Here is a 19,903-nt window from a genome sequence, read left to right as displayed (position 1 = left end):
TTCAAATTGATAATCTCTTCCATGGCAGCCATAAGTTTAATGAGGAGACCTTCTACAAAGTATTTTTCATTCTCTTCATTTTCTAGGTATTCTTTAGCCTTGATGACATCAATATGATCTTCATCTTCCTTGATGGGCTCTGGATTTTCTTCTTGTTTTCCATCATTTTCTTGACTAGAGATCATTGTCAATGCTCCTTTTCAGTGAATTTCATGAAGTTTGTCCCATATACCCTTCGCTAATGAATGTTTTCCTAAATTGTTCTTTATAGAATTTGGTAGCCCATTCAAGATTGCCTTCATCGCTTTTGCATTGTACTCCTTGGATTCTCCATTCATCATGTTATCAGTAATTACTGATTCCCATATATCAATGCCTTGAGTCTTTAAGAAATTCCTCATTCTTGCTTCCCATATATCAAAGTTTTCATTGAGCCACAGAGCCTTCACAAATTGATTGACTTCTATTTCCACGGTAGAGGGAGACACATCTTTAGGAGGATTGGAGACTTTCTTCTTTGGCTTCGCCATTTGTGTTCTAATGATAAACCTTCAAGCTATTAGGCTTTTGAGTGAAGGTACTAGCTCCGATATCAATTGTTGGAAATACTGGGGGGGAGGGGTGAATCAGTATTTCTTTTCAATTGTTATTTTGTTAGTTAAATAATTTATATTAAAAACACAAAATGAACAACAAGAATAAATGATTTTATTAATATAATATTTACAATAAATCAAGTATAATGTATATAGGGCTCCAACCAGTTTCCAAGCACCAACTTGGAATTTTTGTGAGGCTCCAACCTCCAGGGCACCAATCTTATCTTGTTAAGGCACCAACCTTGGATTTAGGAGCACCAACTCCAAGGACACAAATCCTTCCAATTCTAAGGCACCAACCCCAAGGGCTCCAACCCTCTGCTATATATTGTCTAGATATGTTTGGTAATTATTTTCTACTCCCAACATCTTCTTCACTGAATTTTGTCTATGTACACCTTCACTGCTACATCATTGACAACCTATCTTCATATGAAGGAGTCTTCATAACTCTTCATATTGCCCTAACAGAGTCTGCAAAGTTACCTCATGATGATTTCAAATAGGCAGCATGATCTCCAATAATGTTTCCAAGATTTGTTGAAGCTTTCCAACAAGATATCTGCGCTAAGCCTCAATGTATGAACAAAAGCAATTCTTTGTTTTCAAGCCTCTGTTCTTTATTGTTGTGGTAACTGTTTCAAGCATGACTGCTTCTCACTCTTCTTGCTATCGCAATCTCTTACTTCCCAGAACCAGAATCACAAACGCTTCAATGCTGGTGCTGGCCACTGTTCCCTTCAAATGATGTCAGATGAAACTTTATTTTCCCCTTCACAGAATTGTTCTTCAGGTTGCGTTATGTACTTGATTAATTCATCACAGTTCCGAGCCTTTCAAAGATTAACCTAATCAACAGAATTTCCTCGTTCTTCGGCTTCCTCCTATTCTGCTGGACCTTCATCTTCCTTCTGTCTTGCTAGACCTTCGGCTTCCTTCTGTCCTGTTGGACCTTCGGCTTCCTTCTATCCTGCTAGACCTACAACTTACTTTTGTCCCTCTGCTTTCTTTTTTCTCACTCGATCTTTGACTTCTTTTGTACCTTCATCGTCTGCCAGACCTTTGGCTTCTCGACTTTTCAACTTCTTCTTTCATTCACTTGACCTTCCAACTTCCTCTATTCCTTCAAGTTCACGAGTTGTGAACTGTTACCTCTCCTCTGTGAGAGATGCCCGAGATACGTTACCCATATGTAGGTACCACTGCCACGTCATCACCTTTAATTGTAATCACAAATTTTGGAGGTCTTCTCATAACATAGTCGATCCCCTACGGCTGATGGAGTGGATGCGATATGATCTTAAGGAGTTGTTAATAAACCTGTCGTAATCGGAAGTTTGACATCCCTTAGAAACTAGTGATACTGCGGATGTGAAATTGTATAAATTCATGTTATAGTGGCGCAACGGGTTCGTAATATGCTATTACAATAAGAGGTTTTACCATTGTAACATCTCTTCAAGACTTGCGATATGCGACAGATGCAATATTTCTTTAGGACGTATTATAATGGTGTAGCGGGTCCACAATGTTATCACAATTGGAGGTTTTGGATATACATCCCTTTATGACATGTGATATGATCATTCCGATAGGTGGATGTGATATTACATTAGGATTGTTTACATAAACAGATCAGGTCTGCAGCTCAAATCAAAATCTGGGGTTTCAACATGACAAGGCTTTAAAGAGACTTGCGATGTGGTGGACACGATATCATATTAAGGTGTATGTAATGGAACTATCGGGTTCGTATTACATATCGCAATTGAGGGTTTTGAGTGGTGGCATAAAATAGAACTACCAATATGATTTCTACCGATATTATATATTGTTGAAAGGGTTCCCATGGTTTATTACTTCCTCTGTCTTACATATCGCAATTGAAGGATTTCAGTGTGACAACACGACTTCAAGACTCGTGATGCGATGGATGCGATATTTCAATAAACAATTGTTAATAAATCCATCGGGTCCACAGCCTCATCGCAATCGAAGGTTTGTGGGACTTCGACTAGCACATGGATTAAAACTGGCCTTAACTATCACAGTTGACTATGATCTAAGGGTTGACTATGAGATCGACGGCTAGGATTGAGTGTGGGACTTCAGCCATGATCAAGGAAGTCTGTACTTTCCTACCCCCGCTCTTCTGATAACTATTGTTCCTGTGACTTCTCTTCACTCTTCCACTCTTCCGATAGTTGTTTCTCCTGTGGCTTATCTTCCTGTGACCTCCGATAACTCTATTTATGCTCCTTCATTGTTTTCTTCTTTACTCCTCTGTTATCGTTGTTGCTCTTTGTTATTTTGATAATGCTTACCCTTGGGCATATGTAATAACTTGCTTCTATTGCTCCAATGACTTGCTTCTTTGATGGATTTCGATAAACTCTTCATCGTACTCTTTAGCTTCTTGCTCCTATTGCTTTACTAGATCTACTGTGTCAATTGTTGTTCAATTGACCTCCTGCGTCAATTGATGTTCAATTGTTGTTCAATTGACCTCGTACTGTTCAATCCACTTAGGTTCTCCATCTCATCATATCATCATATATCAAACTTTCATCACTATGAGCATTATGATCGATGGGCATCAATGGGAAATCATGTATCAAAGAATTTGCCATCACAAACACTGCTATATTGACATCAATGACAACCTAGATTAACAAAGGCCACCAACCAAAGGCATGCTTAGGGGATTTTGTGTCTATATCTACAACTCTGAATCTGGGTATGGTTGTCTCTAGCTCTAGGCTCAGGCAGTAGTTTTAGGTTGCATCTCATGCTCTCTTAATTTATCTCTGAGACTTGTAGATGAACATAATCCCCCCCCTAGATACAAGGTGAGATGATGGAGAAAACTCAATTGCAAGACTTTTTAATACTATAGAAGAAATTTTGACATATGACTGGAATATCTTCTTGGATGTTGAAGCCCATTGCCAAGAAGCGATCCATCTAAGATGAATCTTTGTTATTGCAGGAAGCTTGCTTCTAAAGCATTTGTTTGAATGATGATTATGATGACCACAATTTTTGCATGGGTGAAGATCAAAACAATGATCTTTCACATGGCCAACTCTATCACAATATTGGCATTTGATAATATGATATTGTGGAAGAGGAGAAGGATCTGAAAGAGGTGAAGATAAACCATCATGAAGAAACCAAACACTTTGAAATTCAATGGGATTGGAATAGTGTGTGAAGAGAAAACTCCATTTCATATCCAAGCCCAGTTCTATTTTGGTTGCTAACAAGCTCTTCCCAAGGTCTAATGATGGGCTTGGTTAGTGGAACTAGAATTTCCACATCTTTATACAAAATTGCTCCTAAAATGGGTACCACATCTGCAATTTCTTGTCATTTATGGGAGTTTGTATTAATGTTTTGAACAAAAATAGGTTTAGAATGATGTCTATTCTATTGTAGCTCTTCTTGCTGGAATTGAGATTCGAGTTGTAGAAGCTCAATTTTTTCTTGAGCATCTTGTAGACATATTTAAATGTCAGCAATAATTGTTTTGGTTATTTTGATTGTGTCTTCAGTGGTGGAAAGGATTAGAGTCCTTAATAACTTTAAAAAATCATCAAGTTTCACCATTGTTTCATAAAAAATAAAGACTCTAGTAGAAGCTATAAAAGGCTAGACAAACCCTAGCTATTAAAGAGAATCAACTATCTCAGCAATATGTTGCCATTGAAAAAGCTAACTATGATTTTGGAATTTCTAATCGTGCAGCTAAAAACAAATTTGTAGAGTTGAGTATTTATAATTACACCAAATGGTACAATTTGGAAATTCAAAGCCAATATTGTGAAACTCCAAAGTGCAAACAATTCTATGCAAATTTGAGCTTGACCTAGATGTATTAGAGTTTCAACTCCTTTCAATAATTTCTTATTTTATCAATTTTATTGGATATTGATCAATGCGATTAGCCCAAGGAGGTTTCACTCTTAGAAGTTCTTGAAATATAACATTGTTGCACTTAAATCCACTGCCAAATGCAACCAAATCTGATTGCCTTTTCGCATTTGTACTTTGGCCTCAATGTAATTGAACTCATACCAAATTGAGTTTGGAGAGGCGTAGCCAAAGTGATTTCTCCACACCAATGAAACCCTCGAAAGCTTAGTCTTGGTGATGGCTCCCTTTGTTGGGAAGGACCAAGAATTTAAGAGAAACTACCCTCCACTTCGTCATTAGTTACACAAGAATCATTTATAAGTTGTAGGTGAAACTTTGTATTGTCATACATAAGCTTCAAAAACATTCCCATTGGTAATCTCGACTTGTTGACTTGCTACTGCTATAGGTGAACTTGAAACCAATGGGAGAAGCAAACAAAACACAATTTAATGGTACCTATTGCATTGTGAACCATCGATATGGGATGCAATGAAATGATTACAATACACCTTTAGAGGCTCATTGATAAGTCTTAGGTCTTCGTCACAACATAAAATTTCATGACTGCAAAGTACGTGTTGTTAACCTTCAAGAAGTACGACTTTCACATCCAATCCAAGTTCTGCATTGACGTCGTCTGAGGAAAATATAAGAAGGAACTCACAACCCTCGTAGTTGAGGAAGTCGGGAGGATCTGTAACCACAAAGCGAGTCGATGTGCCCCTGTATGTGTGCAAGGAAGGTCACCTTTCGTTTTCTTTGAAGGCCTCTAGATGGCAGTGTGGACTGCTCTGATGTGCGAGTCTTCCTATATTAGTGTTCCCTAATAAATTCTTATGGAAATCAACGTCTAGTGTTATGAAATCATGCAACATCGATTCTGTATGTGGAAAAACTTAAAGAATCGTAAAACTTAATGCCCAGAAATATAAATTACCTCCAGCCATTGGTGACGTTCTTGACGCAAACCATAGTCCACTTGCTTCTTTACTGAAAACAACGCTCCAGCTTCTATCCAAGAAAAAGAAAAGAATACAGAAAGTTTGAAGGCCCTTCCAAGCTTTGCTCTCTCAGCTAGATGGTGTAAAAAACTGAAGGGGATTGAGATACAAGCTTGGGAACCAAACAGATAAATTTATAGCCAAGCTTCCATAAAGCTTCTGATGGCTATGTGTCAGGTGTTCCACAGATCAAGGTAGAGAACTCTAGATGGAGTAATAGACCACTTCAGAAGCTCCCAACAAGAAAATTAATTAACTGCAATTGATTTCCTTAATTTAAGGAAATTACTTTAGTTGGTTTCCAGAAATTAAGGAAAGATTGCAGTTGGCTTCCACAATTGTAGGCAGCAGTTGGTAAAGAACTTAATGGAGCTTAACATTCTCCCACTTGGTCCATACTTCCAAACTTAATGCCTCAACTTAAAACCCATTGATAATCTGTATTAAGTAATAGATACATGAATCATGGTGATAAGCCCTCTAAAGACGAGTATTATCTTCCATGTATTACTATGTATTTATTCTTATTATAATTTATGTGGCAATAATTTCTTAATGAATAAACCTTATGTTTATTCTTGGTCCTTCTTAAATGAATTTTCTCAAATCAACTTAAGGTGCACATAAATATGAGAAAAAACATCACAATAATTAAGAATTTCATTAAAATAACATTGTCCATACAATGAGAAACTACATAATGGAACCAAGTCCCATATTCATTACATGATCCTTGAATTTAAATGGTGGCATGACCTTAGTCAAAGGATCAGCAATCATCAACTCAGTGCTGACGTGCTCAATGACCACTTTCTTTTCTTTAACATGTTCCCTTATAGCTAAATACTTAATGTCGATGTGTTTATTTCGACTCCCACTTTTGTTGTTTTTAGCCATAAAAACAGTAGCTGAATTATCACAATATATTCTCAATGGCTTAGAGATAGAATCCATAATTCTAAGCCCAGAAATGAAACTCTTAAGCCATACACCATGTAAGGTAGCCTCAAAATAGGAGACGAACTCGGCTTCCATAGTGGAAGTGGCAATCAAGGTCTGCTTGGCACTCCTCCATGATACAACTCCACCGACCATCATAAAAATGTAACCTGATGTTGATTTGCGTGAATCAACACATCCAGCAAAGTCAGAATCTGAGTAGCCAATTACTTCCAAGTTGTTCGTCCGTCTATACATAAGCATGTAGTCTTTGGTTCCTTGAAGGTACCTCGTTACTTTCTTTGCAGCTCTCCAGTGGTCTAAACTTGGATCACTCTGATATCGTCCCAACATTCCCACAACAAATGCAATGTCAGGTCTTGTGCAGACTTGAGCATACATTAGGCTTCCGACAACAGAAGCATATGGAATGTTCTTCATTTGTTCCCTTTCAAGTTCGTTCTTCAGGAATTGGTTCAAATTGAACCTATCACCCTTCAAAATGGGAGCTACACTTGGTGAACAATCCTTCATCCGAAATCTCTCTAAAATTTTATTAATATAGTTTTCCTGTAACAGAACCAAGATGCCTCGAAATCTGTCTCTATGGATCTTAATGCCAATGACATAAGATGCCTCACCCATATCCTTCATATCAAAATTTTTAGAGAGGAATTGTTTCACCTCATGTAGCAAACCCTTATCATTGGTTGCTAGAAAAATGTCATCCACATATAAAACAAGAAAACAAATTTTACTCCCACTAACTTTCAGGTATATACATTGATCCATAATGTTTTCTACAAAACCAAAAGAAGAAATTACATTATGGAATTTCAAATACCATTGGTGGGATGCTTGTTTTAAACCATATAATGACTTCTTGAGCTTGCAAACCAATTGCTCACCATCACTAGAGGGGAATCCTTCAGGTTGTTTCATATAAACCTCCTCCTCTAGGTCTCCATTAAGAAAAGTCGTTTTCACATCCATTTGTTGCAACTCCAAGTCAAAATGGGCTACTAATGCCATAATAACGTGCAAGGAATCTTTCTTAGATATAGGAGAAAAAGTCTCCGTGTAGTCGATTCCTTCTTTCTGAGTGAATCCCTTAGAAACAAGTCTTGCCTTGTATCTCTCAATGTTTCCCAATGAGTCTTTCTTTGTCTTAAAGACCCATTTACATCCAATGGCTTTTGCACCATTGGGCAACTCAACAAGATCCCAGACTTCGTTACTCTTTATGGAATTCATCTCTTCCTTCATGGCATTGTACCATAGTTCTGATTCTTTGCAACTCATGGCTTGTGAAAATGACTCGGGATCATTTTCGGCTCCAATGTTGTAGTCAGATTCTTGTAGATACACAACATAATCATTAGGAATTGCTGATCTCTTTGGTCTAGTAGATCTTCTTAATGTTGTACCATCATCTTCCTGAGAAGTATGTGGTTCAACTTGTTGTTCAAAAGTTCTTGGCAACTCTTGAACTCCTTGATCTACTGGAATTTCGTCAGCAGCTTGTGGAACTTCAACAATTGGTTGTTCAACACCAGTTTGTACTTGAGGGGTGCTATGAACAATAATCAATCTATCACTTGAAGTGGAAGGTTGAGATTCTGAATGATCCTTCTCAGAAACTATGTTTCTGGTTTGATCACTCCCACTGATCAAGTCATTTTCAAGAAACTTTGCATTTCTTGATTCCACAATCCTAGTGTGGTGAGATGGACAATAAAATCTGTAACCTTTAGACCTTTCAGCATATCCAATGAAATGCCCACTAATGGTCCTTGGGTCCAGCTTCTTCTCTTGTGGATTATAAATTCTCACTTCAGAAGGGCATCCCCAAACGCGCATATGTCGCAAACTCGGTTTCCAACCTTTCCATAATTCAAATGGCGTTTTAGGAACCACCTTGGTTGGAACTCGGTTTAATATATACACTGCCATCTTAAGTGCTTTACTCCACAAGGATTTATGAAGATTGGAGCTGCTAAGCATACTCCGCACCATGTCCAATAATGTTCGATTTCTTCTTTCTGCTACACCATTTTGGTCGGGTGAACCAGGCATGGTGTATTGGGCAACGATCCCATGCCCTTGAAGAAATTTAGCAAATGGCCCAGGTGCTTGTCCATCTTCTGTGTATCTACCATAATATTCTCCACCTCTATCTGATCTCACGATCTTAGTTTGCTTTCCGCATTGTTTCTCCTCTTCAGCCTTAAAGATCTTAAAGGCATCTAATGCTTCGCTCTTTTTATGAAGCATGTAGAGATACATATATCGTGAGTAATCATCTATAAAGGAGATGAAGTATCTCTGACCATGTGAGTTCATGTCTGGACTACATATATCAGTATGTATGATCTCTAATATGTCTGAACTCCTATTGGCACCTTTCTTTGACTTGTTGGTCTGCTTTCCCTTTATGCATTCCACACAAGTCTCAAAATCAGTAAAATCCAGAGTATTAAGTACCCCTTCATTTACCAATCTTTTAATTCTTTTTATGGAGATATGACCTAGTCTCTGGTGCCATAATTTAGAAGAATCTTCATTAATAACACATCTTTTAGTGCCAGTGTGAACATGCATTGAATCATAAGTGGCATTTTTTTGTAAATTAATGCAGTAAAGACCATTAGACAAAATGCTATTCCCAACATAATCAGATTTATAGAATAGACTGAAAGATTTTTCTGAAAAGTTTAAGGAATATCCAAAATGTACAAGCCTTGAAACTGAAATCAAGTTTCTAGAAAAACTTGGAACATAAAAGGCCTTTTCTAATTCCAAAACAAAGCCACTACTTAAAGTTAAATAACATGTTCCTATAGCTTCCACATGCGAGCCCATCTTGTTTCCTGATAAGATGCTTTGCTCACTTCCCACTGGCTTCCTTAGGATTTGCAAACCCTGCAAGGAATTCGAAATGTGAATTGTTGATCCAGAATCAATCCACCATGTGTTAATATTAACGTTAACCATATTAGATTCATAACAAACAAATGAGATTAAATTACCTTTGTCCGCAAGCCATTTCTAAAATTTGGCGCATTCCTTCTTCATGTGTCCCTTCTTTTTATAGAGGAAACACTTGGAATCCTTCTTGATATCGGCTTGGGGAGGTACTTTACCTTTCCCTTTCCGATTGGCTTGAGATTTTCCCTTTCCACGCGTTGCCAGCATTGCACTCTCTCCCAGTTCCATCACCAGTCTCTCTTCCTCTTGAACACACATGGTCATGAGTTCATTAATTGACCATTTATCCTTATGTGTGTTGTATGAGATTTTGAAACGTCCATATTGGTGCGGAAGGGCATTCAATATGTAGTGCACTAGGAATGACTCTGATATATCAACCTCGAGTTTCTTCAATTGAGCCACAGTGTCCCTCATCTGCATGATGTGCTCGTGCACACCTTTCACACTGGTGAGCCTTAGGGATGAGAACTTCATGATTAGGGTGCTTGCTAGTGCCTTGTATGAAGTGACGAATTGATCATCAATGGCCTTCAACAAGTCTCGGACCTTTTCATGCTGATCAACGGAACCACGAATACCAGCTGAAATTTTAGTCTTAATGAACATCATGCTTAGACGATTGGATCGCTCCCATCGTTCATAAAGCGTGATGTCCGCTGCAGTGCTGGTATTAGTGAGTGTCGATGGTTCATCTTTCCTAATAGCATAATCTATTTCCATCCACCCTAAATGAAGGAGAATCCTCTCCTTCCAAATCTTATAGTTATCTCCCTTAAGTTCGGGAATGTCACAACGAATTTCAGAGAAATTTGCAGGTTGTACTACTGCATCAAAATTAAAAATCACATGCTTATGTTAAAATTGAGGCTTAATAAACTTTCATGTTTTACCAATGTAAATCATGCTCAAAAATTGAATCTAATGACATAAAAATTGCCCGTGGGCTAAATTTTCAATTCAAACAGATTCAATAAAACTTTATGATAAAACTTATTAATTCATAACTCCTATGGGTAGGTTATGAAATTTTATCCTAATTAATTACATAAATATAATAAAAATTCCTGTGGGATAAAATTTATTATATTTAGTCTAATTAATTACAATTTAATGTCTAAATAACCTTTATGTGATCTAACCAATCAAAATATATAATTTTATTTAATTAAAGATGCTGTGGCTATTCTCTAATTAATTAAAATTATATGGATCACTAGACATTATTTTTGTTGCATAAACAAAACTTAACCAGAGAGAAAAAATAATGTTTACTGAAAGGAGTAAGTCAAAATGACATTTTAAATAAACTCCATATAACTGTAATAATTCTTCACAAAATCAAAATTAAGGTTAAAGCAGTCAGCATTACCGTAAATGACTGCAAATTGATTGTTCAATTTATAAACAAAACAAAAATAGACCAGCAAACAAGCTATTTTGCTCACAAGATAAATAAAATTAAAATTAAATTTCAACAACGCTAAATCTGAACTTCATGCGAAATAAACATAGAATCAAAAACTGAATGCCCAAATGAGAAATAAACCATTTCTTATTTCTTCTTTAATTACAAATGTTCATTATTATAAATGTACTCTTGCAATACAGTCCCAAACAGTAGAAAACTTAGATGCGGAAGATAAAGTTCAGTGTTAAACAAGCAATGTAAATTACGTAATTCCCCATCTTAACATTTAGTGCTCTCAGTCTCTGGATTAGTAAAACCATCATAGTCTTAAATTGAAATCGACTGAATTTAGATGCTCCCAAGTATCTATGGTGAAAGCGGAATTTTACAATAAATATTTAAAGTGCTGAACAACGCATTTACAAATTCTACACAAATATTTCACATACTGCGTATTGCTGATGATCTAAAAAGCGATAAGAATATGTAAGGTTCAAAAGCATAATAAATATATCCAAACCAGGTCTACAAAAATACGAGTATTTTGACATCGGTCGATAATGTCAACATCTACACTGTTAAATGTACATTCTGTTATCATCAGTAAAGATGAAACAAGCAGAATTTCAAATGACATACGGTGCAAACTTTCAACGAGAGGAATGTGTGAATAGTAAAAAACGTAGAATTTCAAATGACATACAACACAAACTTTGAATGAGTTGATGATCCAAAACTTTATTCATTAATATATAATTAATGCTATTTTTCAGAAATTTCATTCTCTACCATATAAGCTACGTCTCTCCTTATTAAAAGCAATAAGTGGCTTAGTCATGCCGAGAACCCACGGTACTGACCAGGGTTTGATACCCTGGTGTTGATGCCTCGAAAATTGTTGCAACAACATTGGGGATAACCATCCGGTCCGGACCTTAGTACAGCTCCTTTTCCGTTTGGTATAGTGGCTCCGACTGGGGATAATGGGACCAGTTTCCCAAAAGTGGATAAACGGGATGAATGGATGATTTATAATCTAAGCTAGCAGGTAGCGAATAACTAAACTATCAACAAGAATATATAAACTATAATCTATCCCTGGAATCTATTGAGCTTTAAAGTGTAGCGTTTGATGGTCTGCGTCTAAAGACAGGCATATAGATGACTCCATCTATCAGACATAGATATTAATTTATTCAAGATTACTGTGCCTAAATAGTTAAGCAAAGCGATTAAAGCGATATTACCACACTCATCATTTTTATCATTGACATATACATGATTAGAAAAGAAACACATCATAAAACATCCAATAGTGGAATGAATACAGATCTGCTGTTATGGCGCATGCGTATAATCAATAATAGCAAGAATAATCACATAGCAGTTCATATGAAAGGAATGAATTCAGACATAGATAAAAATACCATATGAGTTGCGTGACACTCCCAATATCAAATCGCTACTTGTAGTTCTTCCTTCAATGCAAAAACATTTTCAACAAAGACAATAGTGCACAATTGCATAAAAAGCTTCCTTGTCGAATTAAGAACAACTGGTCCAGTTTTATAAAAGAATATTGACTGAAGCACAATAGTGCAAACTTCAGTCTTTTAAGTCTGATACACAACTTTACGACCCTTTCTAAAAACATGAAAGGGTCTATAAATACTAAATTAATCTAAATATCTATTAAACTGAAATCCTACTAAATTGGTATCAATAAATATTGATCCTATTTCCCTCAGCGATCTGGCAATCGGCGGCATGATTCATCAAGTAGGCTGCTTGCCTTTAAATCTGAGCTGACTTATCGCAAGCATTGGCTCTACTTCAGGCGGTTTGTTGAGGCGCGAACTGAGCTGGACGACATAGGTGGCATCCTGAATGTCGGGAATTATACACCCGATTGCATCTGTTAAACACTTAAGGGTGGCTCTCTGTGTGTGCGGCTTAATCAGGAAGAGCCAATATGCATCGAAGGTTAAACTATTAATCCTGGCGATTAATCTCCCCTTTTCCTCCAAGTCAGGATAACATGATTGCTCCAACATGTTTGTTGTTGTCATCTTTCCTGGTGTACATTGGGAAATCATATTTGCTAAGTAGAGAGTGTTGTTAACCAAATCAACTAGATTGCTGGAAGTTGATTTACATCTTGAAGCCGCCCTCTCTGCTTTCATCACCTGAGTTTGCCATTCTGTGAAGAGTATATCCTTATATGTTTCTAGGATCCTGGGCAAATTTGCTGCTTTCCCTTGATCAGAATCTTGCCAGTCAAGATATGCGGTTATGATCTCTTCGGCTTGGTCTAACTCATTCCTGGCCTTCTCTACCTGCTGATTTATGGATGTAGTTAGCTCACACAATGGCTCTGCCTCAGTGAGTTGTTGACACAGAAGCCTAATTTGTGATATTAATGCAGTGTTTATTTGCAATGCTTCTGCTCTGAACTCATCCACTTGTGGAGCGCCCTTTATTATTTCGAGCTGCAATGACAATTGAGCGATTTGCTCATCTTTTGTTTTCATCATTTGCTCATTTGCTGCCCTCAATTGTGACAATGCCTCTGATAACTCCTTCTGTTTCTGGATCGCGCTTTGGTCGATCCTTTGCTTCTCTGCCTGCAATTGCTGAGTTAATTGACTGTTCATTTGTTGCTGTGTCAACAATTGCTGTTCCGCCTGCTCTGCCTTCTGCTTTGATTCAGCCAACTCTGCCTGTAATGCAAAAATTTCTTGGTCCTTAGTCTTCAGTAGAAGACTTACCTCCGATGCCTTGTCAATTGTCGCTGCCGAATAGGCTCCCGCATATTGCGACAGTTTCGTTAGGTCATTGGAGGGGTCGAATTCCTCCTTCCAAACCACGCTGCCCGTAACAGTTTGTTCTGGGAAAAGGGAAGGTTGATCAATCTTCCTTCTTTTCCTTTGCCGTTTTACGACTGCTCTATGCCTCAGGCTGTAGAAAACATCCAGGGGAGGAATATCTTCTACTTGTAGAATGATTTGGTCGGAGGGGTCTTTTGGTATTACTTCAACATCCTTAGAAATGGGTGGGCCGCTGATTCCACTTAGAACCTGAGGTGAAGTGATGTCCTGTGTATCATTTGTCTTGGAAGTGTCAGTATCTTTGGAACATTCCAACCCACTGATGATAGAGTCAAATTGCTTCCATTCCTGGAGCAATTTTGGGTCAATACGAGTATCTATATTGACATCAATGGTGGTTTGTTTCTGCTTTTCGGCTTCAGACTCCTTCTGCACTTCTTCCTGCTGTTTCTTCTGTTGCTCTTCTTGTTCTTTCCTCTGTCTTTCCTCTTGTTCTTTCTTCTGTTGCTCCTCTATCTCTTTCCTCTTTTGTTCTTCTTGTGCTCTCCGCTGCTTTTCTGCCTGTTCTTTCCTCTGCCTTTCCTCCTGTTCTTTTTTATGATCTTTTGTTATAATAGGAGGTTCGCTCGACTGTTGCCGACCAGGCTCGCTTGATGATGTTGCTGGGGTCGTTGCCAGTAAATCTAGAGGCAGAGTTTGCAACCTCTGTTCTCTAAGTTTATTAAATTCAGTCAACCCTTCATCATTGTACTTTTGTAGGGCGAATTGCCTAACCTGGCTTATTGACTCGGCTGAGGAGAACAGGTCATCAAAGAGATCTTCCTGATGATCAAATCTTGTCAGTTTGGCCTGTTCTAATGCATTATAGGCAACTTTTCTTGGATCGAAATGCCTATTTGGGAGAGTCGCTAGAGTCAAGGATTGAATTTTTGTGGCTTCCTTTTCTGCATGTTTGAGATCATGCAGGGTATATACACCACACGTCAAAGGAAAAGAGGGCCAGCCTTGCTTCTTATTCTTCTTGAGTGTTTGTGTAACACTCTCGGAAATGATTTGATAAGAAATTTCCCTTGCTAGAAGTTTATCTGGTATGTACAGAGGGAGAACATGGGGTCTGGCTTGGCTGTCGAAAACTCTTATGTAGGTAAACCTTTCCCCTCCAAACCAACTAGCTATTCCGGTTAAATCAAATCCGACTTGATAAGAAATCTTGGGAGCAGGTCTATCAAAAATGGAATAATGAATAAGCAACATAAAGCCATTACAAACTTGGTATAGATGATGTTTATAAGAAGACTTCCACAATTTCTAGTGATATATATGAATGGGTGAGGGGTCTTGCGCAGTCCACCTCCAGCCGAGTACGGGGAATTCAGAATTATAACAGAGGGTGTCTAGAATATAGGCACTGTAGTAAAATGGGGGAATTATCCTTTCAGAAATCCGGGTCTTGCTCCTAAACTCAAGCACAGCTTGTGCTATTTTGTCAAAAAGGATAGTGGCCCAATCCATAATTATGCTGTTTACTGCTGCCTCCATTAGAGGAACCATTTCTATGGTAAAATTAGCAGAGTCATGCAATCCCCATAATCTACACATCATTATCCCTGCATAGCAATAAGGAGAAGCCAGAGAATCAACCGAGTACTTACCGGAAGATTCGTGTTTGTGTTTGGCTGGATTCTGTCTCCAATCCCGGATGGGTTCGGATTCAACTTCATTATCGCTTGCAAACTTCTCCAGGAACGCCTTGTTATATACCTTCTCTGGCTCGGGCAAATGATACATTTGCCTTAGATCATCTGCCTTGAATGATCCGAAAATCCTCCCATCTCTGGTGCTGAAAGTTCTGTCCAGGATTGGGATTTCTTCAATCGCCCATCACACGATGTCTTTGTATGGGAGAATTTGCTCTCTGGCTGCTATCCTGTGAAGGAAAGAGTCGGCTAAATCTTTGAGGGTGCTCTCAGACTTTCGAAGTAAATCCACACTAGCTTCTGTTACTGTCTTCACTGGTTGTTCGGCTTCAATCAAGTTGTAAGTGCCTTGCCAAGTAACTCTGGTGAGACCCGTACACGTAGTATCAGATATTAAGCCCTTCTTTTTGTCTATGACAGCTTGTCCTGCGACTGGTGTAGCGGAAGCGCCCGCGGTCTTCTTGGATTTCTTCCCCATATTGCTCAAGCTTCCTTCTATGAATGAATTCTGCATAGAGGCAATAATAAACGTAACACAGAAATATGCTAATGGAAATCCAATACGGGAAAGATATATTGATCAAAGCGTGCTGAGAGATTAACTCTTAAAAATGGCTGCAGATCCAATCGATGGGAAGATCTTACAGATACAGTAAATGGCCGCTTAAGGCCTGCCACCCCTTAAATGCTCATTACACCATAATTCGGCCGAATAACTCGCTTAAGCGTGCTATGGATATTTTGGCGGTTGAGCACAGGTGATCGATTATTTAAGAGATCAAACTTTAAATACGAATGAATCACAATATCCCTCCATTTAACGGCTTTTTCAAAATCCGCGCTATATCATGATTGGGCACCGGGAACACTTTAAACCTTTATGTTGATAATTTTGAAATGCCGATCGCCGATAGTGATATCGCATCGCATCGGGAGAATAGGTGTTATATAAACATATGAATAGCATACCCCGGACCGCCGTTAGCGAAATCGCATCGGATCAGCGTGAAAAGGCATAAGAATATGCATAGAGAGTGTATTGCCGATTGCCCGATCGCCGATATCGCATCGCATCGGGGGTAAAACCTGGGCGCCTCATTATTAAGCATAGGATATTGCCGATAGCCGATTGCGAAATCGCATCGGATCGGGGTAAATGGCTTAAGGTGCTTTGTCTGCATATAAAGTATCGCTGATAGCCGATCGCCGATTGCGCATCGCATCGGGGCTTATGTCATGGGGGCATTTTAAAATGTGTCTTGCCGTTAGACGATTGCAAAATCGCATCGGCGGAGACCAATGTGCCACTTATTTGTGTTTTCTATGTTATTGCGATGTGCAATCTTGCGATCGCTTTATCGCAATAATAAAAGATTGCTTTATTTGATCAAAAATGGGTTTTTCAAAAGGTTTTAAATAATGTCTTCATTTAGTTTGCGGACCTCTTAAAAAGAATGCACTATTGATACCAATTAATTTCTAGAGGGACCCATTTCATATAATAATTTTGTAAATATAAATGATATGAAATGGGGGGTTGTTGTAGGGCACAACACCTGGATGCGCATTGTGTTCCGTCATTGTAATTTTGCAATGAAGTGCTTGTGATCAAACACAAGATGTGAGAAATAAATTATGAATAATATTTCATTACAACAGATATAAATGAAAGGTACCCAGTTCGATTCTGTGCTCAGACATTCAGTCGAATAAATGAAAATAATTTTCTGTATACGGTTCAAATCAAATCACTTCAAAGTATTCGAATCCAACCAAGGCAGAGATAAATGAAAATTCCGCTCTGATACCAATGTTATGAAATTATGCAACAGCGATTCTGTATGCGGAAAAACTTAAAGAATCGTAAAACTTAATACCCAGAAATATAAATTACCTCTAGCCATTCTTGACGTTCTTGATGCAAACCACAGTCCACTTGCTTCTTTACTAAAAACAACACTCCAGCTTCTATCCAAGAAAAAGAAAAGAATACAGAAAGTCTGAAGGCACTTCCAAGCTCTGCTCTCTCAGCTAGATGGTGTAAAAAACTGAAGGGGATTGAGATACAAGCTTGGGGACCAAACAGATAAATTTATAGCCAAGCTTCCATCAAGCTTCTGATGGCTATGTGTCAGGTGTTCCACAGATCAAGGTAGAGAACTCCAGATGGAGTAATGGACCACTTCAGAAGCTCCCAACAAGAAAATTAATTAACTGCAGTTGATTTCCTTAATTTAAGGAAATTACTGTAGTTGGTTTCCAGAAATTAAGGAAAGACTACAGTTGGCTTCCACAATTGTAGGCAGCAGTTGGTAATGAACTTAATGGAGCTTAACATCTAGGTCCAATATATTCTAAATGGAAACTTATGCTCTTCAACGACTTCCCACGTCGAACCACCGATTCAAGTTTTTGTTCTTTGGTATGGATAGTAGCACAGGATATCATGAATTTTGAAGGAGAGACCCACTATCTAATGCTTCTCCAACACTCATGTGTAGCACAAGAACAAGGAGTTGGTCCTTTTTTAGTAGACCTGGGCATTTTTAGTCCAGAACCCAATTTCTTTATACTACATCAAACACAACTTTCATTAACAGTAGCTCGAACCCAATACTGTAGATGAAATCATATCCTTCTAATGAATGAGGTAAGAGAGTTCATATATGAACGAATGCACATACTTCACTTTGTATTTAAATAGGACAGTAGCCAGCATGCATATATATTAGCCAAGACAACGAACTATTCAATGCACTGGAAATGAACATGCAAAGAATATAGGCATTCCTACGCAAGAGGTACGCTCCATTCATCGCATGGTATTCAAGGCCCAATGAAAAAAATTGGTTTTTATTAAGAATTTGTTACGCCACATTGAATAATAAAAGTTTCCCCTTCATAAAAGCTCTGTCAGGTAGATTCACCATGCTCGTCATTCTTCAAAAACAAACGTATCTAACATGGCTTGACTCTATTATATAACTATGGCATTCATTTAGTCATACATGGATATACATTATATTCGAGATAATGTTTGAATTTGCAAGTGTGTACAGGAGATGTTATTGTAACTTGGCAAAGGAAGCACTTTTGATAAGTGAAAAAATGAGCATGTTAGACTAGCGGTGGCAGAGAACTAGAAAAATGATAGGGCTGTGTACGTCAAACTGACACACAAATAAGGCGTTGATATGAGATGATAGGAATAAAATAAACAAAGGAATCCAACACTTAGAGAACTATGTTGTAATTATAAGGGAAAGGCGTTCGGGTATAGAGAACATTAAGAGAACAAAACATTGAGTCGGAGTAGACTAGGTATGCAAAAGAGGCGTTCTCAAACACCCAAAGAATAAAATGTTGCACACTGCAATGGATCTAACAAATGGAATAAATGGACATAATTTGACAGTAATGTTCTTTCTAACACTTAGAAACTTGACATAGGCAAAATTGGCAGTTTTCTGAGTAGGACCTACTACATTTTTGCATGAATAAAATTCACATAGTCAAGAATTTGACGAAATAGAAAAGTCGGAATCATGAGCAGCGTGGGTAAATCTAAGTAAAAAGGGGTGTTTCTGTGTAAGAGGCCCATAAGAATGAAATGGGTTGAGTGGTGAGACAAGAATAATTTCAATAGGAATGACGAAGGCCACAAAAACTAGTGGCTCAGATTGGAGTAGGGCCATAATTTGCCCGTTTTGATACCAAGTTAAATAGCACAAACTTAATGGACAAATATGAAATATAATCGTGAGATACTTTATTATTCACAAAATGTACATTTATAATACATTAACATGACAGTTGGATTCATATTCCAATGCCTCTTGGACTCCCTTTCACTGTTCAAATCCCACACCTTAACCCTTAGCGGATTAGGTGACCAACATGGCTAAACCCTCAAAATCGAAGGAATCCTTGTCCTTATCACCAGATTTTCTAGTTGAGGCTTGGGATTTCTTGTTTGTTGGCTTAGACTCTTCCTGGGTATCATGCTCAAGGGCTCTTATAGACAATAAATCCTTCTCCACAGTAAGAGCCTCTGCAAAGTTTTCCACTAAGGTGGCTTTGACTTCACACTTGACGAACAGAATGATATTGCGTGGGAGAGCTCTAGTATAATATTAAACAATGATAGAATCATCAAGAGCCACATATATTGGAAACTTATTCAAGATGATAGTAAATTGTTGGTTAAAATATTTGACCTTCTCCTTCTTGTGGCACTTTAATGTGCTCAATTCATTGAGGAGCATGGATGGTGTCTTATCTTCATAGAACTTATCAAGAAATGTTTTCCCGAATTCCTCCCAAGTTCGTATGAAGACCACAAGCAAGGAGTGATACCATGTTATGACCTTGTTCTCTAGGGTATGAGAAAAAATCTTGCAAGCCACGTCATCATATTGCATTGTCATCATTTTCAAGGCTAGGTAAAAATTACTAATATGGTCCTTAGTCGTGGCTCCCTTTTTGGGGTCAAACTTCAGAAGGTGTTTCTTAGGGTGACAGG

This window comes from Pinus tabuliformis, chromosome 8 (genome assembly GCF_031772625.1).
Source record: "Pinus tabuliformis cultivar Carrire ecotype Pingquan chromosome 8, CPIR1, whole genome shotgun sequence".
Classification (NCBI taxonomy): Eukaryota; Viridiplantae; Streptophyta; class Pinopsida; order Pinales; family Pinaceae; genus Pinus; species Pinus tabuliformis.
This window is presented reverse-complemented; position numbering follows the sequence as displayed.